Source organism: Lolium perenne, chromosome 1 (assembly GCF_019359855.2).
Source record: "Lolium perenne isolate Kyuss_39 chromosome 1, Kyuss_2.0, whole genome shotgun sequence".
Classification (NCBI taxonomy): Eukaryota; Viridiplantae; Streptophyta; class Magnoliopsida; order Poales; family Poaceae; genus Lolium; species Lolium perenne.
Window position 1 is genome coordinate 4517684 of NC_067244.2, and position 21270 is coordinate 4538953.

The 21270-nt window shown below is 46.1% G+C and overlaps 1 long non-coding RNA gene across 1 annotated transcript; it reads left to right on the forward strand.

The window, feature by feature from the left end:
* The first annotated feature begins 6489 nt into the window (after positions 1–6489).
* LOC139830739 (uncharacterized) lies at positions 6490–8093 on the forward strand. The gene is made up of 2 exons (XR_011744248.1): positions 6490–6575; positions 7869–8093. It is a non-coding gene; the product is annotated as an uncharacterized lncRNA (long non-coding RNA).
* Positions 8094–21270: the final 13177 nt, after the last annotated feature.

The window sequence follows — 21270 nt, forward strand, 5'->3', positions numbered from 1 at the left end:
GAAGAACGAAATCATATACAGTACCATATTTTTGAGTACTGAATTTATGAGAACTAGTCTTCCACCAAGGGATAGTAGCTTTCCTTTCCAACTACTGAGACGTTTCTGAAGTCGTTCTTCAACTATATTTCATTCAGCCAGTGTTAGTCTCCGATGATGAATCGGAATACCAATATAGCTAATTGGAAAACAACCAATCCCACATTCTAATAACTAGGCATAAAGGTTGGCATCGTCTATGGCATCACCAAAACAAAACAACTCGCTTTATGGAAATTAATCTTAAGACCTGACAACTACTCGAATGCTAAAAAAATTAACTTCAGATTCCGTGCCTTTGCTAGATGATGGTCCATATAAAGAATTTTATCATCGGCATATTGAAGGATAGATAAGCCCCCATCATCCAAGTGGGGAACCACATCTTCGATTTGGCCATCGAACTTAGCGCGCTCAATTATAATGGCAAGTATATCTGCCACAATGTTAAAAAGCATTGGGGAAATAGGATCACCTTGCCTCAACCCTGTTTTCGTCTGGAAGTATTTACCAACGTTTTCATTGACTTTTATGGCAACACTACCGCCGAAAACAGAGTTATTAATTAAAGCACGCCACTCTTCAGAAAATCCTTTCATCTGGAGCATTTATTGAAGAAAAGACCATTTAACTTTATCGTAAGTTTTTTCAAAGTCGATTTTGAGTATAATCCCATTCAACTTTTTACGATGCATCTCATGGATTGTTTCATGCAAAGTGACAACCCCATCTAGGATATAACTTCCTTGCATGAAAGCCATCTGAGAAGGACGCACCACATGATCTGCCACTGAATTAAGTCTAATAGTAGCTACTTTTGTGAAAATTTTGAAACAAACATTTCGTAGACATATGGGCCTGTATTGCTGAATCCGTTCCGCATCGATAACTTTTGGTAAAAGATTGATTTCACCGAATTTGATACGGAACCGATCCAGCTGTCCCGCACAGCAAACAACTCCAATAAGTCTGCCTTCACTATATCCCAGAAAGACTGAAAAAATTCATCCAGGAAACCATCCGATCCTGACGCCTTATTGTGTTCCATCAGAAAGACCGTTTTCTTAATCTCCTCCTTAGAATAAGGGCGACTAGGATATCATTTTCTTCTTGAGTCACTTGGGGAATATCCTCCATTCTGGATTCATCCATGGACACTTCGGATTCCTCAGGATCGCCAAACAGAACTTTAACTTGTCGTTTTCTTGTTACACCTGTCGTGATAACATTTTGATGATACCACCTGAGCTACAAACAAATAGTTGAAAAAAATGCTCGCCCTTGAATCGGTCAGTTAAACAACCATGACACACGATATGAATCGGCAGAGTAATCTGCTCGGTATGAAATCCGGCGCTATTTAGCGCCGGATTGGACGAAACTTTGGACCGGGGAGCGCCGAAGTTCCAGCCGTCTCCCCGGTAGGTGTCAACACCCGGATTTTTAATTCCAGATGCCTGTTATGCCATACATCGCAATCCCAGGAATATTGTTTTTGCGAGACATAACAGTTGATATCACAGAACATCATTCATTACAAACCATAATCGTCTTACAACAAGGGATCACATGATCCAGTTTTACAATATCAGTTGATCTAATGATCAATTACAAAACACATAGCGGAAGAAACGTAGTAGCGGTCCATCTGTTCCACAGGCAACGCTTGACGTCAGGAAGTAGTCCTAGTTATCATAGACGTCCTGCTGTCCATCCTCCTGGTACTGGTTCTCCTCTTCATAGTCTGGCCATTTGAATAGCCAGGGACAAAGCCATGAGTACTTTTAAAGTACTCGCAAACTAATACTAATGTAAGTACTAATAGCTTCTAATGGATTCTAAGCTCTAGGTTCATTTGCACAAAGCTAGTTTTATTTCATAAACACTTTAATAGTCAAAGACTCTTTATTTGCCAAAAATTACTCAAGTGGGAACATTAGTGTCATTCCCACAACTCTGTTGTGATTCAAGTCAAAGTCACCTTTCGAGTTCAAGTCACAAGTCACCAGTCATATTTTGAAAAGTTCTAATGACGGAACAGTATGGCCTTTCCAACTGTCCATGACCGCGGACGCGGCTATTCGAATAGGTTTACACTCTGCAGAGGTTGTACACTTGTGCCACAACTTTTGATTACATTCGTCAGGGATAGCCCTGAATAATCATACTCAGTATGCGGATCATCAACCATAACCTTTCACTTACATACCCCAGTATAGGCACCTCCCCCATGAGCTTGGCCTCCCAGTGATGCCAATCTGCCATCCTGGGAACTGCACAGGGCTTGGGTAGGACAGTCACCTCATTTTCACGTCATTTCTTTGGTTGTGGAGGCAGCTTTCGGCATAACCCCTATGACGCTTGTTTAGAGGGAACCCATACTAAGGCACATAAATTTCCAGTTAAGCCCTACCCATAATCAGGTATTGTGGGGGTACTCTAAAATTGGAATGGTATCGCATCCGAACCCAATCATCAGTTTTTGCCAAATTCACCATGTCATTCAAGTCATATTCACCTTCAAAAAATTTCAGTAGAATGACTCATCATTCCAAGGTTTTTCAAAGTCATTTGATTCACATGTTCCCATCTAGAGTAATCAATTTTAGTTTTAGCACTAGCAACTAGTCATGAGGGGTGCTAGCTAACTTGTAGCTTTCTAGGCTAAATTTGATACTCTTGTAATACTCTATACTTAGACCAAAGTTAACTATAAAAGTGAGCTTTGATAATCAAAGGAAAAGCTCGTAAGGGTAAAAACTTGGGATTGGATTATTAAACATAAAGTAATAGTGCAATGGTGCCTTGCTCTAGTAGAGCTTTGCACTAGGGTAGCTTGCAAGAGTATAGCTTGCCTTGAGTGGTACAGTGATCAAAGTTTTCTTCTTCTTCCTCGTAGAAGACCTCCTCCTCCTGGTAGTCCTCGGTACTAGCGTCTATAAACGGATACGAGGTATACAATCACCAAACAAATCTTAAGCACTAGACCTAACACACAAATGGTTCATACAAGCTAATCTAGCATCACAACATTATTAACATGGTGGTTGACTTTGTTTTCTTTTTAAGAAAAATAATTTCCTCTCATTGAAATATTTATTAGGGTTTCTATTTATTTCCTTTGAGAAATAATTTCCTCTCATTGAATCTTAGTAAGATTTAATCTCCTCAATTAATAAGTGTGAGATCATATTGACCAAGGTCAACACTTCACATTTACCATGTGGGAAAATGATTTAAATAAGGTATGACACCTCATGCAATTTAAACACTACTATGGAACAATTTAATATCATTAAGTAATCAAATATGAGGTTCTTTATACCAAAGTTATTTCCTCATATTGAAATAATTGAGGCAAAGATTTAAATGAGATGCTACATCTCATAGAATTTAAATACTATTTCTGAAATAATTTAAAATGAGCTAGAAATGGCCACATAGCCACTATTTGAATCTATCCCATGATCATGTAAACAACTATGCTATGTTTTTACATAAACAATTAGGGTATTTGAAATGTGAATTATGAGAGGTGGAATCACCTCAAAATTCATCATGGTTGATTTTCTAAAATTGTTTGAAATTTGAAAACCTACTGCCTTGTTATTTTTATTACAAGAGTTCTACAACAAATCTAGGGGTGAGACCAGTGGGGTTTGATAGAGAATTTCCTAAGCTTTCCAGAAATATAAAATTCATCAAATTTGGCTCAGTGGGTTTTGTTCTATTTAAATTTGAACTTGACACCAGTATTGAATTTCAAACTAAAACAATTAATTCGAAAATTGAATTGTGGGCTTGCGCGGGAAAGCTAAACGGGCGGCCCACTGTGCTTCAGTGCGCAGCAGGCCGCCTGACAGCGAGGGCCCCACGCGTCAGTGGCTAATAACTCCCGAATCGGTATTGATCAACCCGGGGCGTACGATTAGAACGCAATCGGATGGCTCACGTGCATCGTCGTCGACGACGAGCACGGGCTCACTGGCGGCGAGCACCAGGGGGTCGGAGGGCTAACCAGGCTCCGGCGATCGTCGGCGTTGATGCAGGGCGGCGTTGCGGATGACGGCGAAGCTCCAGGTACTGGTGGCGTCGCCTGAGGTGGCTCCTAGCTCCGACTCCTTCTGCGGCGGCTCCACGGCACTCCGGCGAACGATTGGGGAGCTACGGTGCAAATTGGATGGTGGCTGTACTCGAGGAGGATCAGAGATGAGAGGAGAAGCGAATGGTGTGAGAAATTTGAGAGGGGGAGGCCTCTATTTATAGCGGCGAGAGGGTGCCGAGGCACATGGATGAGGTCGATCGTGGCGACGAGGCTACAGGGGCGGAGAGAGCTGGGCGACGGTGCAGCAGTGTTGGCGACGTCATGGCGAGCACGGCGCGCTTGACGGCGCTGAAAATGATGCAGTGACACGGCGAGGAACGTGACGCGAGCTCACAGTACCGAGGCGGAAGTCGTCGATGGTGACGACGGCTACCGTCCTCTCCGGCGCAGGTGAGCGTGTCTGGGAAGTAGAGTGTAACGGCCCAGGGTAGGACCCCCTATTAGAATTGTTTGTTCTTTTTCTTTTATGCATCATCATGGCATATGCATCATATCACCCACAAGTTTTATCAAATAAATGTTATTTTTAAATGAAAACTATTTTGGTTTTCTTCCCATATGGTTTTTATAATATAACTTCCTCTTATCTATTCTTTTTAACAAAACTCTAAAAACTAAAACTTCCAACAAATAAAAATGTTTCAAATATTTTAAAACTCAAAATAAATATTTGTCTTGGTTGGTTTTGTTTCAAATCAGTTTTCAAACTAGTTTTAAAACAAAACAGAAAAATAGAAGAAGAAAAACAGGAAAACCTATCCTAACCCTAACCAGGCCGCAGCCCCCTGGGCCTCTCTTTTCCCTCCCTGGCCCAGCCTTCTTCTCTCTTTCTCAGCCCAGCGCCTGGCCTCCTTCCCTCTGGCCCGAGTCGGTCCGACCCAGCCCACCTTGCCACCGTACCGCTTCAAGGAGAGGCTCCTCCTCCTGTTGTCGTCTTCTCCCAGTGCGGTCACGCATGTGCGTGAGGAGGCAGTGGTCCTCCTCGCCACCACCGCACCTCAACCACTCCCCTCCCCTTCTTAGTCTCTACCGCGCCACGGAAACCCTAGGCCCCTCTCCTCTTCCTCCCTCAGCGCCGCCAACCCTCTTCCCCTCACTTTTCTTCCACCACCGAGAGCATCCGCCACGGGTCCGCCATGGCGCCGCCGCTCTGGTCACCCCCTCGTCGATCCGAGACCACCACCAGAACCGCCTTGCTCTCCTCTTTCTCCACACCCAAGGAATCGACCTGAGGCACCCCCAAACGCCGCGGTTTTCGCCGTTTCTCCTCCGTCTCCGGCACAGGATTTCGCCGAATTCGGCGGCTCCGGCCACCCTCCGGCGCCCTCAACCGCACCTCGAGCTTCAGGGTAAGTCCACGGACCCCCTGGACATCCTCCATTCCTTCCTCGTTTCTTGGTTTGTTTCCCCACCGTTGATGCCGTCGCCATCCCCGCAGCATCTCGTCGACGGCGGCCCTCCGGCGACCTTCCGTGGGCGGCGCCACCTCCCCTTAGTCTGCATCGACGAGGCGAGCCTGACGCGGCCACGCGCGCTCCCTGGAGGCCCCTGCATCGTCCGTGCACGAAGACGCCCCGCCGCGGTGACCACGGCCACGAGAACGCGCGCGGCATCCCTCCGTGCACGATGGTTTGCCACATCAGCGCCGCGCTGGCCCCCCGGGCCCACCTGCCAGTCTCTGCGGCTAGAACACCCCGCGGTGAGAAAAGTTGGCCAGATCCAGATCTATTTCGTTTTCGCACAAAACCCCCTGTCAGTCTTTTTCCTCAACCCGCAGCCCCTCCCCGTGAGGCTTTTCTGCAAAACCCCATGTATGTTTTGAAAATGAACCTGGGGTCCTCCCCCTTTTCTGAAAATCATTTCCAGGCCCTTTTCTATTTAAATAAATCTGTTTTCTATATTTTAAATACTAAAAACTGTTTATTTAATAACTTTTAATCTGTAACTCCAATTAAAATGTGTTATATATCAATTTTGATCAGAAAAATGTGATGAACATGATTATGCCATCCATGCTTGCTGTTACATAATGCATCATACAATCTCGTGATAGTTTGCAAATTCCCCTAATATGGAACATATGGAATATGTGAGATACTATATAAACGTTGTCTCGGTTCCATTTAACTTGAAGTAGCACACCCTTGCCATGATTGTACCATGCTAATCAACACTTAAAATTGCCGGTAGAAATACAACTCCAACCTTAATTGATTGTCCGGGGTTCCGACTCTGATTAATATGGTTAAGTTGCGTCGCATCATCGCTGACATGTCATGCATATCTTATCATGATCATGCTGATTCTTCTTTCGTAGTAGTAAGCTTGCATCCGTTGTTTGTCCAGCATTTGCTTCTTCCCGGATAGGATCGCGAAGTGGTGTTGTGAGATATGACAAGTCCTCCGGATGTTCCTCGGCAAGCTTTAACAGGCAAGCATTTCCTAAACTCCTGTCTCCGCTGGAGTCGCTCACCTATTTTTATTTTGCCTTCTCTCTTATGCTAGCCTTGAGTTGCGTTCTTGTCACGTGTCCTATCCACTTGTTACCTCAAGCAGCCCATATTGCCACCACCACCTCCTACAGCTGTTGTTTGGTTATCGGGTCTGCCTTGCGAGTCGTAGTGCATGCTAGTGCTATTATATCTCGTTTCGCTATCGTTATCTTATCGGGTTATCTGTTGAGGGTATCATGGTTACTTGTTATTATTTGCTTAGCGGAGGCATCGGTGGGTCAGCTGATCGTTTTGTGATGGCTCACTTGTGTTTCCTAAATAACTTAGGACCCGAGTTCTTGTTATCTGTTTCGAGACTGAGCGCTCTAACCACACGTGGGTATGCTTACCGGGTCTCCCCTCGACCACTGCCGGAATCTACATCTTTGTCCAGTGGCCACAATTAGTTTTCGTAATGCTTTGTTTCTCCCGGGCGTGCAAGCATGTTTCTTTGTGGTCAGATGATATGATGTTACTTTTGGGGAAGCCATGTGTGCCTTGTAACCCCGTTTTCTCTTGCACGCTCGTAGGATGCGGTACGTATTGTTATGAGGTCATCCTCTAGTGGGCTATGATCCTCTTAGCTGTTCTCGCAACAGCTAGGTCCGTCTCGGAGAGTCGGCCGGACTCTGATTCAGGTTTAACTTAGTTAGGTGGCTTCCTGGACATTGTTGTAGTGAAGGAAAGTGCGTGTCGTGATATCCACCTGTCGTAAGTGGGTTGAGCTTGTGTGTGGGCACATTTGGGCACCCCTGCAGGGTTACAATCTTATCGATAAGCCGCGTCCGCGGTTATGGACGACTTGGAGTTGTATGACTCGACCATAGATAACTTACACCTGCTGTTTCAATACTAATAACTTGCATAGTAAGATAGAATAACTTAAATAATAACTGGTTAAAACTTGACAACCGTGTGAGTGCATTTGTAAGTACTTCCTTGCGAGGGGGAAACACATCGGCTGTGTTATGTTTGCAGAGTATAGAACTGTTAGTTGTGCGCTCTCTCACCTTCTCTGATAGACGAATGTTGTAGAGTGTCTCTATAGGTTTTTAGTGCCTGCGCGCTGCCGCTTAAACCCACCATATTGCCTATGACGTTCCTCTTGCGTCCTCTAAGTCCCCTGCGTGCCTCAAGTACAAAGGACGACTGGTTGACGATTGCTTATACATCTTGAAGTCTTGTTAAGTATGAACCCGTACTTATTGCTGCTTTGGGACATAACCGGGCAGGTATGAAGATATGTTCGATGAAGACGACGTTAGCGAGGTTACCCTTCCAGCTTGGCCTGGGCAGGGTTATGGACGCCACTTGGTTATCTTCAGGACTCTTAGTCCAATTTGTATCTTGTCCGTACTCGGACATATTTGATCTTCTGTATGATTTGGATCTTATGTTGTATATTTGTATCTTGACTCGGTGGAGTCGTTGTTGTAATATATGTTTCTTGTGGGCTCTATTGTAATCCTGTTGTAATGTTACCTCTCGTGTTAATTCCTCTGGCATCACGTGTGCGATTCGTCACGCACGTCGTGTTGGAGGGCGTCTCAGAATCGATATCGTGCGGATTTTGGCAGGATCGCTGGAATCCTCATGGTACCGGTTCCGGGGCGTCATATAGAGGGTGACGTGGTGGTGCACTGTGCGAGAGGAGAGGTCAAGGGGAGGACGAGAGTGACGAGGCGCGTGCGTGCTCTGGCGCGCCCAGGGACGTCAGCGTGCACGGTCTGGCGCGTCTGTGCGTCGTGGGCGTGTCGGGTTCCGGTCGTTGCGGTGACTCTCCTGGCCAATGGTGATGTCCAACGTGATCAGCAGGGTGTGTAGAGGTCCAAGGACATGGTGATGCATGCTGGATGGGAGAGGAGAGGGGAGTTGGCAAGGGAGTGACATGGCCACCACGGCATGGTCGTGTCCTTGAAGCAAACGTGCAAGAACAACGTCTCTGAGGCTTGGCTTTGTTTGCTGGGTGCAAGAGGGAGCTAGTGCTGACCAGGGCTTGATGGTTGAGGCAAAGATCTGCTGGGTATCAGGGTGAAGGGAGTTGGCAGATTAGTGCCTGCCATGTGTTCGACACAATGGCGCAAGAGAATTATTTTTGAATTTTGCAAAGATTTTTGGTGGAGTTGATTCAAATAACATTTGGCACAAGTTGGTGGTGGTGGTGTGCAAAATGGTGCAGGTTTGTGAAAAACCAAAAAGTGTATGATCTAGTTTCTGTTTCAGTGTTGCCACTTGGCATGCTTATATTAAGCAATTGAGACAGAGTCAACAAGGTTGGTCAACACAAAAAGTGTTCACCTTTATGTACTCTTGGATGAGGAGAAAAGAGTTGGGAGGGTTTGGTTTAAGATTTGCTTAATACAGGGGCTCAAAGTGGGTAAGATGCTAAAATTATCACATATGACCATTATCACATGCAACTTGGAAATTTCTTTTCTTTTCTTTTTGGTTTGATTTTCTTTGATCCAATTGATGTTGTTGAGTGTTGAAAAGGTATAGGGTGGTGTTCCAATCAATCAAACCAAGTATTGAGGTCAATTGCTCAAATTTGCATTTTTGCCATTTCCTCTCATATACCTCTATGGATATTTTTTTTATTTCCTTTTTATTTTCTTTTGTTTCACCTTGGATTTGAATTGTTGAGTACTAGGTAGGGTTTATTAAGGTTTTCAAATCATTGGCACAAAGCATAATGGCCTAGGTTAGAGTTTTGCAAAAATAGCCATAGCCTCATATGTGAAGCTATTTTGATTTTCTTCCCTTTTTCTTTGTCTCTCTTTGATTCAAATAAACAGGGTTTAGGGTTTAGTTAGTCTTAGGTTGGGGTTTAAAAATGGTTCATAACCATTTGGTAAAGTAACAAGGGCATAGGTCAAGATTTGCAATTATGGCTATATGCCCACATATGTCTCTTCTCTATTTGATTTTTCCTTTGCTTTATTTCTTTTTGACTCTAAAGAGCAAGGTTTAGGGTTTAAGATCATTTCCAAACACTTCAACAAACAAACATGGCAAGGATCATCACATACATGCATGAGCACTATGCACCTATATTAATGTAATTAAAGTTTTTGTTGGCTCCAAAATTTGGAAAAAGGAAATTCATTTTCTTCTTTGTTTTAAAATTTGGGATGTTACAAACCCTTCCCCCTTAAACAAAATCTCGTCCCGAGATTTAAGAAAAGTTAGGAACCTAAGAGAGATTGGGCAATTGGGTTAACAGGAAAACATACTCTGCATGGCCTGGGGTGCTTCCTGGGCTTCTGTGGCACTCATGTGGTAGAGACGGCCGTTGCGGTTGTTCGGGTTCCTTCTGGCTGCGAAGCGGCGCTGTTGCTGGGCAGGTGCAGTGGTATTGGGGGCAGTCTTGGCAAGCTTCTTGGGGCACTCATTGGAGTAGTGACCCACAGTTCCACATTCATAACAAGTCACAGTTGACTTGTCCTTTGGGGTGATGGGGACAGCATTGCTTCCAGTCCTTGTGGCAGTGTTGGGGCTGTTGTTGTTACCATTCTGGTTGTTGTTGTGGTTGTTGTTGTTGTTGTTGTTGTTGTTTCCAGGCTTCTGGTGTCCTCCATTGTGGTGGATAAAGTTCGGACGAAACGTCGGAACAGGTGGCTTGTTGTGTCTTGGGGCAAATCCTCTGGATGAATTGTTGCGGTACTTCTGTGCATTGCTGGGTCCATTCTGGTTCATCATACGGCGCTTGCGGTTCTCGTTGGCTTGGTGGAGTATCCCTTCCATCTGGATAGCAGAATCAACTAGGGCTTCCAGGTCAGCAAACGGAATGTTCACTAACACTGTCTGCATCTCATCATGTAGTCCATTCAGAAATCTTTCCTTCCTCTTCTCGTTGGTGTCGGTCTCATCGGGGGCGTACCTTGACAACGTGAGGAATCTGTCACGGTATTCCACCACCGACATCCTTCCTTGTTTGAGTTCCCTGAACTCATCCCTCATCTTCTTGATCAGTCCCTGGGGTACATGGTACTTGCTGAACTTGAGTTTGAAGTCCTCCCAACTCATCATTTGTCCCGCATTCATTGCACGGGCACTTGTCCACCAGGCTCTGGCAGGTCCTGACAGGTAGTGGGTGGCAAACAGTACTTTCTCAGCGGCTTCTACTCCCGCAACTTCTAAGTTGTTCTCCATTGTCTGAAGCCAATCGTCGGCATCTAACGGCTCTTCAGTCTTGCTAAACATGGGAGGATTAGTATTCTGGAAATTCTTCAACTTCGATCCAGGATGATCATTATGTCCATGTCCTTGGCTGTTCTGGGCTATCTGTTGCAGTACGACAAGGTTGGCTTGTCGCTCAGCTCTTTCGACTTCTCGATCTGTCATCATCATTTGGAGCATCTGCAGCATTGCATCCTGGTTGTTGCTGCGGGTTGGAGGGGCCATCTGACATTTGAGGTATCTCATAAGATAAGAGGGAATTTTCTATGGCTTGTTTTTGGTAAAGTTCAAAAAGTTTCAAAACTTGAGTAGTGCTGAGGTGGTAAAAACCAACAACACTTTTTCATTCATTCCAAACAACACACATTACAAACTAGCACACCAATGGTTTTAAGAACCATTTCCTCGTTCTACGATACAAAGGGACAGATACAAACTCACACCTACGCAGGTGCTCTAGTGATACTACGATTCATCCGGAAGGGTGGGTTCTTCGTCTTCATGGGTAAGGTGCTTGGCGAAAGGCGCAAGCGTTGTCCAACTCCTTGCGGGTCTTGTATAACATGAAGTCCAGGTATGCAACATAGTGGTTCATCTCCGGGTGCGGTGGCATGGTTATTGGCCTTCCCATGGGGTCATGTCTTGGGTAGTAAATGAAGCGAGTGTTCTTGAGCTTGTTCACATTTTGTCCACACAGACGTGCAAGTGCTTCTTGCATGGCTTTGGCTATTCCATCCCTCCAAGTGTTTCCCCATACAGAAAACGATAGGGTTTCCCAAATTGGGGCTCCCAGCTTTCCTCTCAGATCTGCAGTAACTACCCACTGGGGTTGTTTTCCCGACTGATTATTCAGTGGTAATCCAAAGAACTTGGGATACGGGCGTCCTAGATATTCAACTAGTTGTTCCAAATCCTTCTCGAACATTAGGTCTCCTCCGTGGCCAAGCTGATAAGACTCATAGTGGTACTCCATCTGTGAGCAATTAGGATGAGTAAGTTAGAGAGGTGAGCAAGTGTGTCAAAATTTTATGTAGAATTACAAAGAAATGTAGAGCATGGATTTCTCTTTTTGAAAAGATCTCAAGGATAAGAGTGAGAATAAGTTTTCATAAATATTCACTTCCTTTGTTTTGAAACTAATTTTTTCAGACGTCCATTCTAACTAGGGCCTCCTAAGGTCAAACAATGGCTCTGATACCAACTTGTCAACACCCGGATTTTTAATTCCAGATGCCTGCTATGCCATACATCGCAATCCCAGGAATATTGTTTTTGCGAGACATAACAGTTGATATCACAGAACATCATTCATTACAAACCATAATCGTCTACCAGGTTCTCCTCTTCATAGTCTGGCCATTTGAATAGCCAGGGACAAAGCCATGAGTACTTTTAAAGTACTCGCAAACTAATACTAATGTAAGTACTAATAGCTTCTAATGGATTCTAAGCTCTAGGTTCATTTGCACAAAGCTAGTTTTATTTCATAAACACTTTAATAGTCAAAGACTCTTTATTTGCCAAAAATTACTCAAGCGGGAACATTAGTGTCATTCCCACAACTCTGTTGTGATTCAAGTCAAAGTCACCTTTCGAGTTCAAGTCACAAGTCACCAGTCATATTTTGAAAAGTTCTGATGACAGAACAGTATGGCCTTTCCAACTGTCCATGACCGCGGACGCGGCTATTCGAATAGGTTTACACTCTGCAGAGGTTGTACACTTGTGCCACAACTTTTGATTACATCCGTCAGGGATAGCCCTGAATAATCATACTCAGTATGCGGATCATCAACCATAACCTTTCACTTACATACCCCAGTATAGGCACCTCTTCCATGAGCTTGGCCTCCCAGTGATGCCAATCTGCCATCCTGGGAACTGCACAGGGCTTGGGTAGGACAGTCACCTCATTTTCACGTCATTTCTTTGGTTGTGGAGGCAGCTTTCGGCATAACCTCTATGACGCTTGTTTAGAGGGAACCCATACTAAGGCACATAAATTTCCAGTTAAGCCCTACCCATAATCAGGTATTGTGGGGGTACTCTAAAATTGGAATGGTATCGCATCCGAACCCAATCATCAGTTTTTGTCAAATTCACCATGTCATTCAAGTCATATTCACCTTCAAAAAATTTCAGTAGAATGACTCATCATTCCAAGGTTTTTCAAAGTCATTTGATTCACATGTTCCCATCTAGAGTAATCAATTTTAGTTTTAGCACTAGCAACTAGTCATGAGGGGTGCTAGCTAACTTGTAGCTTTCTAGGCTAAATTTGATACTCTTGTAATACTCTATACTTAGACCAAAGTTAACTATAAAAGTGAGCTTTGATAATCAAAGGAAAAGCTTGTAAGGGTAAAAACTTGGGATTGGATTATTAAACATAAAGTAATAGTGCAATGGTGCCTTGCTCTAGTAGAGCTTTGCACTAGGGTAGTTTGCAAGAGTATAGCTTGCCTTGAGTGGTACAGTGATCAAAGTTTTCTTCTTCTTCCTCGTAGAAGACCTCCTCCTCCTGGTAGTCCTCGGTACTAGCGTCTATAAACGGATACGAGGTATACAATCACCAAACAAATCTTAAGCACTAGACCTAACACACAAATGGTTCATACAAGCTAATCTAGCATCACAACATTATTAACATGGTGGTTGACTTTGTTTTCTTTTTAAGAAAAATAATTTCCTCTCATTGAAATATTTATTAGGGTTTCTATTTATTTCCTTTGAGAAATAATTTCCTCTCATTGAATCTTAGTAAGATGTAATCTCCTCAATTAATAAGTGTGAGATCATGTTGACCAAGGTCAACACTTCACATTTACCATGTGGGAAAATGATTTAAATGAGGTATGACACCTCATGCAATTTAAACACTACTATGGAACAATTTAATATCATTAAGTAATCAAATATGAGGTTCTTTATACCAAAGTTATTTCCTCATATTGAAATACTTGAGGCAAAGATTTAAATGAGATGCTACATCTCATAGAATTTAAATACTATTTTTGAAATAATTTAAAATGAGCTAGAAATGGCCACATAGCCACTATTTGAATCTAGCCCATGATCATGTAAACAACTATGCTATGTTTTTACATAAACAATTAGGGTATTTGAAATGTGAATTATGAGAGGTGGAATCACCTCAAAATTCATCATGGTTGATTTTCTAAAATTGTTTGAAATTTGAAAACCTACTGCCTTGTTATTTTTATTACAAGAGTTCTACAACAAATCTAGGGGTGAGACTAGTGGGGTTTGATAGAGAATTTCCTAAGCTTTCCAGAAATAAAAAATTTCTTCAAATTTGGCTCAGTGGGTATTGTTCTATTTAAATTTGAACTTGACACCAGTATTGAATTTCAAACTAAAACAATTAATTCGAAATTTGAATTGTGGGCTTGCGCGGGAAAGCTAAACGGGCCGGCCCACTGTGCTTCAGTGCGCAGCAGGCCGCCTGACAACGAGGGCCCCACGCGTCAGTGGCTAATAACTCCCGAATCGTTATGGATCAACCCGGGGCATAGGATTAGAACGCAATCGGACGGCTCACGTGCATCGTCGTCGACGACGAGCACGGGCTCACTGGCGGCGAGCACCAGGGGGTCGGAGGGCTAACCAGGCTCCGGCGATCATCGGCGTTGATGCAGGGCGGCGTTGCGGACGACGGCGAAGCTCCAGGTGCTGGTGGCGTCGCCTGAGGTGGCTCCTAGCTCCGGCTCCTTCTGCGGCGGCTCCACGGCACTCCGGCGAATGATTGGGGAGCTACGGTGCAAATTGGATGGTGGCTGTGCTTGAGGAGGATCAAAGATGAGAGGAGAAGCGAATGGTGTGAGAAATTTGAGAGGGGAAGGCCTCTATTTATAGCGGCGAGAGGGTGCCGAGGCGCATGGATGAGGTCGATCGTGGCGACGAGGCTACAGGGGCGAAGAGAGCTGGGCGACGGTGCAGCAGTGTTGGCGACATCATGGCGAGCGCGGCGCGCTTGACGGCGCTGAAAATGATGCAGTGACGCGGCGAGGAACGTGACGCGAGCTCACAGTACCGAGGCGGAAGTCGTCGATGGTGACGACGGCTACCGTCCTCTCCGGCGCAGGTGAGCGTGTCTGGGAGGTAGAGGGTGACGTGGTGGTGCACTGTGCGAGGGGAGAGGTCAAGGGGAGGACGAGAGTGACGAGGCGCGTGCGTGCTCTGGCGCGTCCAGGGATGTCAGCGTGCACGCTCTGGCGCGTCTGGGCGTCGTGGGCGTGTCGGGTTCCGGTCGTTGCGGTGACTCTCCTGGCCAATGGTGATGTCCAACGTGATCAGCAGGGTGTGTAGAGGTCCAAGGACATGGTGATGCATGCTGGATGGGAGAGGAGAGGGGAGTTGGCAAGGGAGTGACATGGCCACCACGGCATGGTCGTGTCCTTGAAGCAAACGTGCAAGAACAACGTCTCTGAGGCTTGGCTTTGTTTGCTGGGTGCAAGAGGGAGCTAGTGCTGACCAGGGCTTGATGGTTGAGGCAAAGATCTGCTGGGTATCAGGGTGAAGGGAGTTGGCAAATTAGTGCCTGCCATGTGTTCGACACAATGGGCGCAAGAGAATTATTTTTGAATTTTGCAAAGATTTTTGGTGGAGTTGATTCAAATAACATTTGGCACAAGTTGGTGGTGGTGGTGTGCAAAATGGTGCAGGTTTGTGAAAAACCAAAAAGTGTATGATCTAGTTTCTGTTTCAGTGTTGCCACTTGGCATGCTTATATTAAGCAATTGAGACAGAGTCAACAAGGTTGGTCAACACAAAAAGTGTTCACCTTTATGTGCTCTTGGATGAGGAGAAAAGAGTTGGGAGAAAAGTGTTCACCTTTATGTGCTTTTGGTTTAAGATTTGCTTAATACAGGGGCTCAAAGTGGGTAAGATGCTAAAATTGTCACATATGACCATTATCACATGCAACATGGAAATTTCATTTCTTTTCTTTTTGGTTTGATTTTCTTTGATCCAATTGATGTTGTTGAGTGTTGAAAAGGTATAGGGTGGTGTTCCAATCAATCAAACCAAGTATTGAGGTCAATTGCTCAAATTTGCATTTTTGCCATTTCCTCTCATATACCTCTATGGATATTTTTTTATTTTATTTTTATTTTCTTTTGTTTCACCATGGATTTGAATTGTTGAGTACTAGGTAGGGTTTATTAAGGTTTTCAAATCATTGGCACAAAGCATAATGGCCTAGGTTAGAGTTTTGCAAAAATAGCCATAGCCTCATATGTGAAGCTATTTTGATTTTCTTCCCTTTTTCTTTGTCTCTCTTTGATTCAAATAAACAGGGTTTAGGGTTTAGTTAGTGTTAGGTTGGGGTTTAACAATGGTTCATAACCATTTGGTAAAGTAACAAGGGCATAGGTCAAGATTTGCAATTATGGCTATATGCCCACATATGTCTCTTCTCTATTTGATTTTTCCTTTGCTTTATTTCTTTTTGACTCTAAAGAGCAAGGTTTAGGGTTTAAGATGATTTCCAAACACTTCAACAAACAAACATTGCAAGGATCATCACATACATGCATGAGCACTATGCACCTATCTTAATGTAATTAAAGTTTTTGTTGGCTCCAAAATTTGGAAAAAGGAAATTCATTTTCTTCTTTGTTTTAAAATTTGGGATGTTACAGTAGGCACACCCGGGGTTCGGCAATTTTTAGAGAAAAACGTCCCTAGATAACAAATTTCATGCATAATTCGGTGAATTTGACCACTTTTACCAAAATTTGACTTATTTTTACAAATAAACGTTACAGTTTAACAAAACAAGACAAGTTTTCAAAGAAATCAAATGGAAACTAGTTGGTGTTGCCTCGAAGCGTCCATAAGTGCTCCACCAGATCATCCTGCAGCTGTTGATGCATTGTGGAGTCTTAAATCTCCTGACGCATAGCGATGAACGCAGCCCACGATGTCGGCACCTGGTGGTCAGGCTGTGCAAGAGGACCCTCTCTGTCGTATGGTGCAGCTTGTTCGTGCAGAGGGACCGGATGCTTCCGCTCATCCTCGATAATCATGGTGTGTAAGCACACACAACAGTTCATCACCTCCCACAGCTGATCTTTCGACCAAGTCAAAGCGGGAAACCGGACTACAGCAAATCTCTGCTGGAGGACACCAAATGCACGCTCGACATCCTTTCGGCAAGCTTCTTGTTCCTTGGCAAACTGCTGCTCCTTCGGAAGACCGGGGTTTGAGATAGTCTTCACAAATATTGCCCACTTTGGATAGATACCGTCTGCAAGATAGTATCCCTTGTTGTAGTGCCGGCCATTGATCACAAAGTTAACCGGGGGAGCATGACCCTCAACAAGCTTGGAGAAGACCGGCGAGCACTTGTTATCACCAGAATTTGACCGAGTTAGAGGTGGGCCACGATTGAGATAGACTTGAAGATATACATGGAAGGAAGAACAAGAATTGGCCTTATACGCGAAGTTGGGCTGAATTGCCCATGTATCTATAATATAGTAGATCGCATCTTAGATTAAAAGTTAGAGTTTTACTCGTGCACGGTTAGGTGCACGTCCGAATTAGAAAGTCCGCTGGACTATAAATATGTATCTAGGGTCTATGGAATAAACAACAACTCACGTTCAACCCAAAACAAACAAATCCCGGCGCATCGCCAACTCCTTCGTCTCGAGGGTTTCTACCAGGTAAGCGACATGCTGCCTAGATCGCATCTTGCGATCTAGGCAGCACAAGCCCCACGTTGTTCACGCGTTGCTCGTACTGAAGCGTCTTTGATGGCGAGCAACGTAGTTATCATAGATGTGTTAGGGTTAGCATAGTTCTTCGTATAATATGCTTACGTAGTGCAACCCTTGCATATCTAGCCGCCCTCACATCTATCTCAGGTGTGGGGGCGGCACCCCGCTTGGTCTTTGTTTAGTAGATCTGATCCGTTACGGTTGCTCCTTGTCTTGCAAGGATTGGTTTAATATCTGCAATAGTTAGGCCTTACAAAGGGGTGGAGGATCCAGCGGCACGTAGGGTGGCGTTCGCAAGTCCTAAACAGGATGTTCCGAGGATCAACTTCATGTTGGTTTTTAGGCCTTGTTTAGGATCGGCTTACGATCGCCGTGCGTGGCCGCGAGGCCCAACCTGGAGTAGGATGATCCGATTATGCGGTGAAAACCCTAAATCGTCGTGGATCTCATTAGCTTTATCTTGATCAAGCAGGATCACCATATGTTCGTGCACCCCGTACGAGCCATGAGTGGATCGGCTCTATGAGCCGATTCACAGGATAACCTGAGAGCCGATCGAGGCTCGTATTTAATGTTTACGTGTATGCCATGCAGGAAACTAAGCGCGGCATCCCCATCACCTTCCTGACCAGGTATAGGTCAGGTGGCACGCCCTTGCACTTCGCATCGGACGTGTGACCAGAAGAGCATTGCGGGCCGTCGCTCGGAGGGGTCTCAGCCAGCCGCAGCTCTAGGCTCTTCCCGGCTCTACTGTGTTGACCGTCGCTGCCCGCCGGTGGGTTTTGGCAGTCAACACATTCTGGCACGCCCGGTGGGACCATCGTCTACATCAACCACATCGCCATCTACATCTGAGATGGCGGACGGCACGCCAGTCACCTACGAGGAGCTGCCTGACGAGCTCAAGAAGAGATATGACGAAATCAAGGTCACCCTCGAAGCCGACCTCATCGGCTCTTTTCAGAGAACCCGTTCCCATGGCATCAGATGGAAGGGATTCTCACCAGAAGGTGCACTCGATGGGATAGACCTCTCTGCCCCGTCGGAGGAGCGCACCAGGGGCCTGCGGCAGGAGATCAACTAGTTGGTGGCCCACTCGCTACACCGCCACTCTGAAAACTTGGTCAACGTGTTGGAGCGTGTCGCTCTGCGCGTGATCCAGGAGATCATGAGCCACCAATATTCGCCGACAGGACCAGCTCTCGGGACACATCAAGGAGAGTTGCCACTCCAGTCCCGTCCGCCGCTGCCATATGCGTTGGCAGCACCAGCTGAAGTGCCGGCTACACCGGCATTCGTCGTCTACAAGATCGGTGGTGACCCTAGTGACTACCAGTTCTTGGTTGAGGCGCCTAAGGAGATCCCTCAAGGATACGCGTGCACGTATGTGCCGGATTGTGGCAACTGGGCACTCTCAAACCAGGCCACGACATCAGGGACTCCGGCGAAAACAGGAGGAACGTCAGCAACGGAGCTTGAGAAACAGACGTGGCTAACTAAGTACGCCACCCCGACGAAACTCCAGAGCCCAGCTCCTGCAGTTGGCTCAGAGCTGGAAAAGCAGACATGGCTGGCTAAGTATGCCACCCCGGCGAACCTTCAAAGTGCAAATCCTACAGCCAGCACAGCGGATCAGATCAGTACCATACTGAGAGACCAGTTCGGCATGGTGCCGAAAAGAAGGGCAATCGGCTATTCCAAGCCGTACCCCGACGAGTACGAGATGATGCCGCTGCCACCTAAGTATCGGCTCCCTGACTTCTCCAAGTTCAGTGGATCAGATGGCTCCAGCTCCATCGAGCACGTCGGCCGATATTTGGCGCAACTAGGACCGGCTTCAGTGTCGGATCAGCTACGCGTGAGGCTCTTCTCACAATCCCTCACGGGATCGGCTTTCGGATGGTACACCTCTTTGCCAGCAAACTCCATCCGGTCTTGGAAGCAATTGGAAGAACAGTTCCATATGCAATACCATTCAGAAGCTTCCGAGTCTAGCATTGCCGATCTGGCACAACTACGTCAGAAGCGCGGAGAAACAGTGACAGAGTACATTCAGCGCTTCAGGAATCTTAGGAACCGATGTTATTCGGTTCGTATAACTGAAAAAGAAGCAGTCGAGTTGGCGGTAGCTGGCCTTGCAACACAGCTCAAGGACATGGCCTCCCAAGCAGATTATCCCTCGCTGGCGCACATGGTTCAGAAACTATCAGCATATGAACAGCGCCACCCGGACCTGTACCAAGACAAGTTCAAGCGTGCAGTAGCCCTGGTCGATGCAGAGGAAGACGAAGTTCCTGCGGGAGACCAAGAAGTAGCAGCGGCTGAGTGGACTCGGGGAGGAACCCCCGTGTCCTGCAAATGGGTGAAGCCACCAGGGCCGCCCAGGGGATTTGATTTTGACGTGACCAAGACTGAACAAATCTTCGACCTCCTGCTCAAGGAGAAACAGTTGACGATTCCTGAAGGTCTCAAGTTCCCCACGGCTCAAGAGCTGAACGGAAAGCCGTACTGCAAATACCACAACTCGCTCTCCCATGCCACCAACGACTGCAGGGTGTGGCGTCAGCACATCCAAGCGGCGATAGAGAAGGGGCGTCTAATTTTCAACCAGTACGCCATGAAGGTCGACACCCAACCCTTCCCCGCCGTTAACATGGTGGAAGTCACCTACCCTAAGGGTTGCCAGCCAGGTCCCTCGTTCAGCATCAACATGGTAGGACCTGGGAACCACTCTGGCAAAGATGGAGATGAGGGCAGCTGCTCTCATAGCAAGGACACAGAAGAGGCCGCTCCACGCGATCGGCTCCATCATGATGGCAAGCGCTACGTCACAGAAGGAGAGGTGAAGAATATAAGATACCAACGACCTCTCTCTGATCACCTCCTCAACAAATATGTGAGTCAGCATGACCAACGCCGACAGTCCAACTATGATGATGAAGAAGAGCGTCTGGCTAGAGAAGCCAGAAGACATCGTCGGCATGATCGCGATGAGGGGGAGCATGAGCGCCGTGCCACGGACAGATCAAGGGAGCAAGATGACAACGCCAGACACTGGGACTGCCCTTTCTTCAGACACTGCTGGGATTCAGGAATGAGCCGATTGCCCACAATCGGCAATTGCCCAGAATGCAACAAGAAGAAGAAGGAGGCAGCCAACGTGTCTGTGTTCGAGCGTTTAGGGCCTCTCCCGCCACCGAGCAAACGTGCTGAGTCCCCTCGATGGGCAGATCTTGAAGATTCCGAGGACGAGGGACTAGAAGAAGAAGAAGACAGGTACCACCGTCCAAGGTGGTGCCCTGACGGACTCAGCCGTTCACAGAAGCGCAGGGTTCAGCGGTTGCGCGGCCTGGAGGAAGCCGAAAGGTTATACCTACATACGCTGAGGAAGGCACGGCCTGATCTGGCTGCAAAGGTTCAGCGAGCCCTGGATGAAGAGGGTCGTCCACGAAAAATGGAGTGGCGCCCCAAACAAAGGAGAGCCGATGATGAAACATCGGCTGGCACTAACATGGTGTTCATCCTCCCTTCGGAGTTCAGTGCTCCAGGGTTAGATGAGATATCCGTGGCACAACTTGACTGCGGCCCACGGCCGGTTATCTTTGAGAAGCCACGAGAAAAGAGCTACAGGCATCTGAAGGCCCTGTACTTGCGAGGATATATCGATGGGAGGCCTGTAAATAAGATGCTGGTGGACACCGGAGCG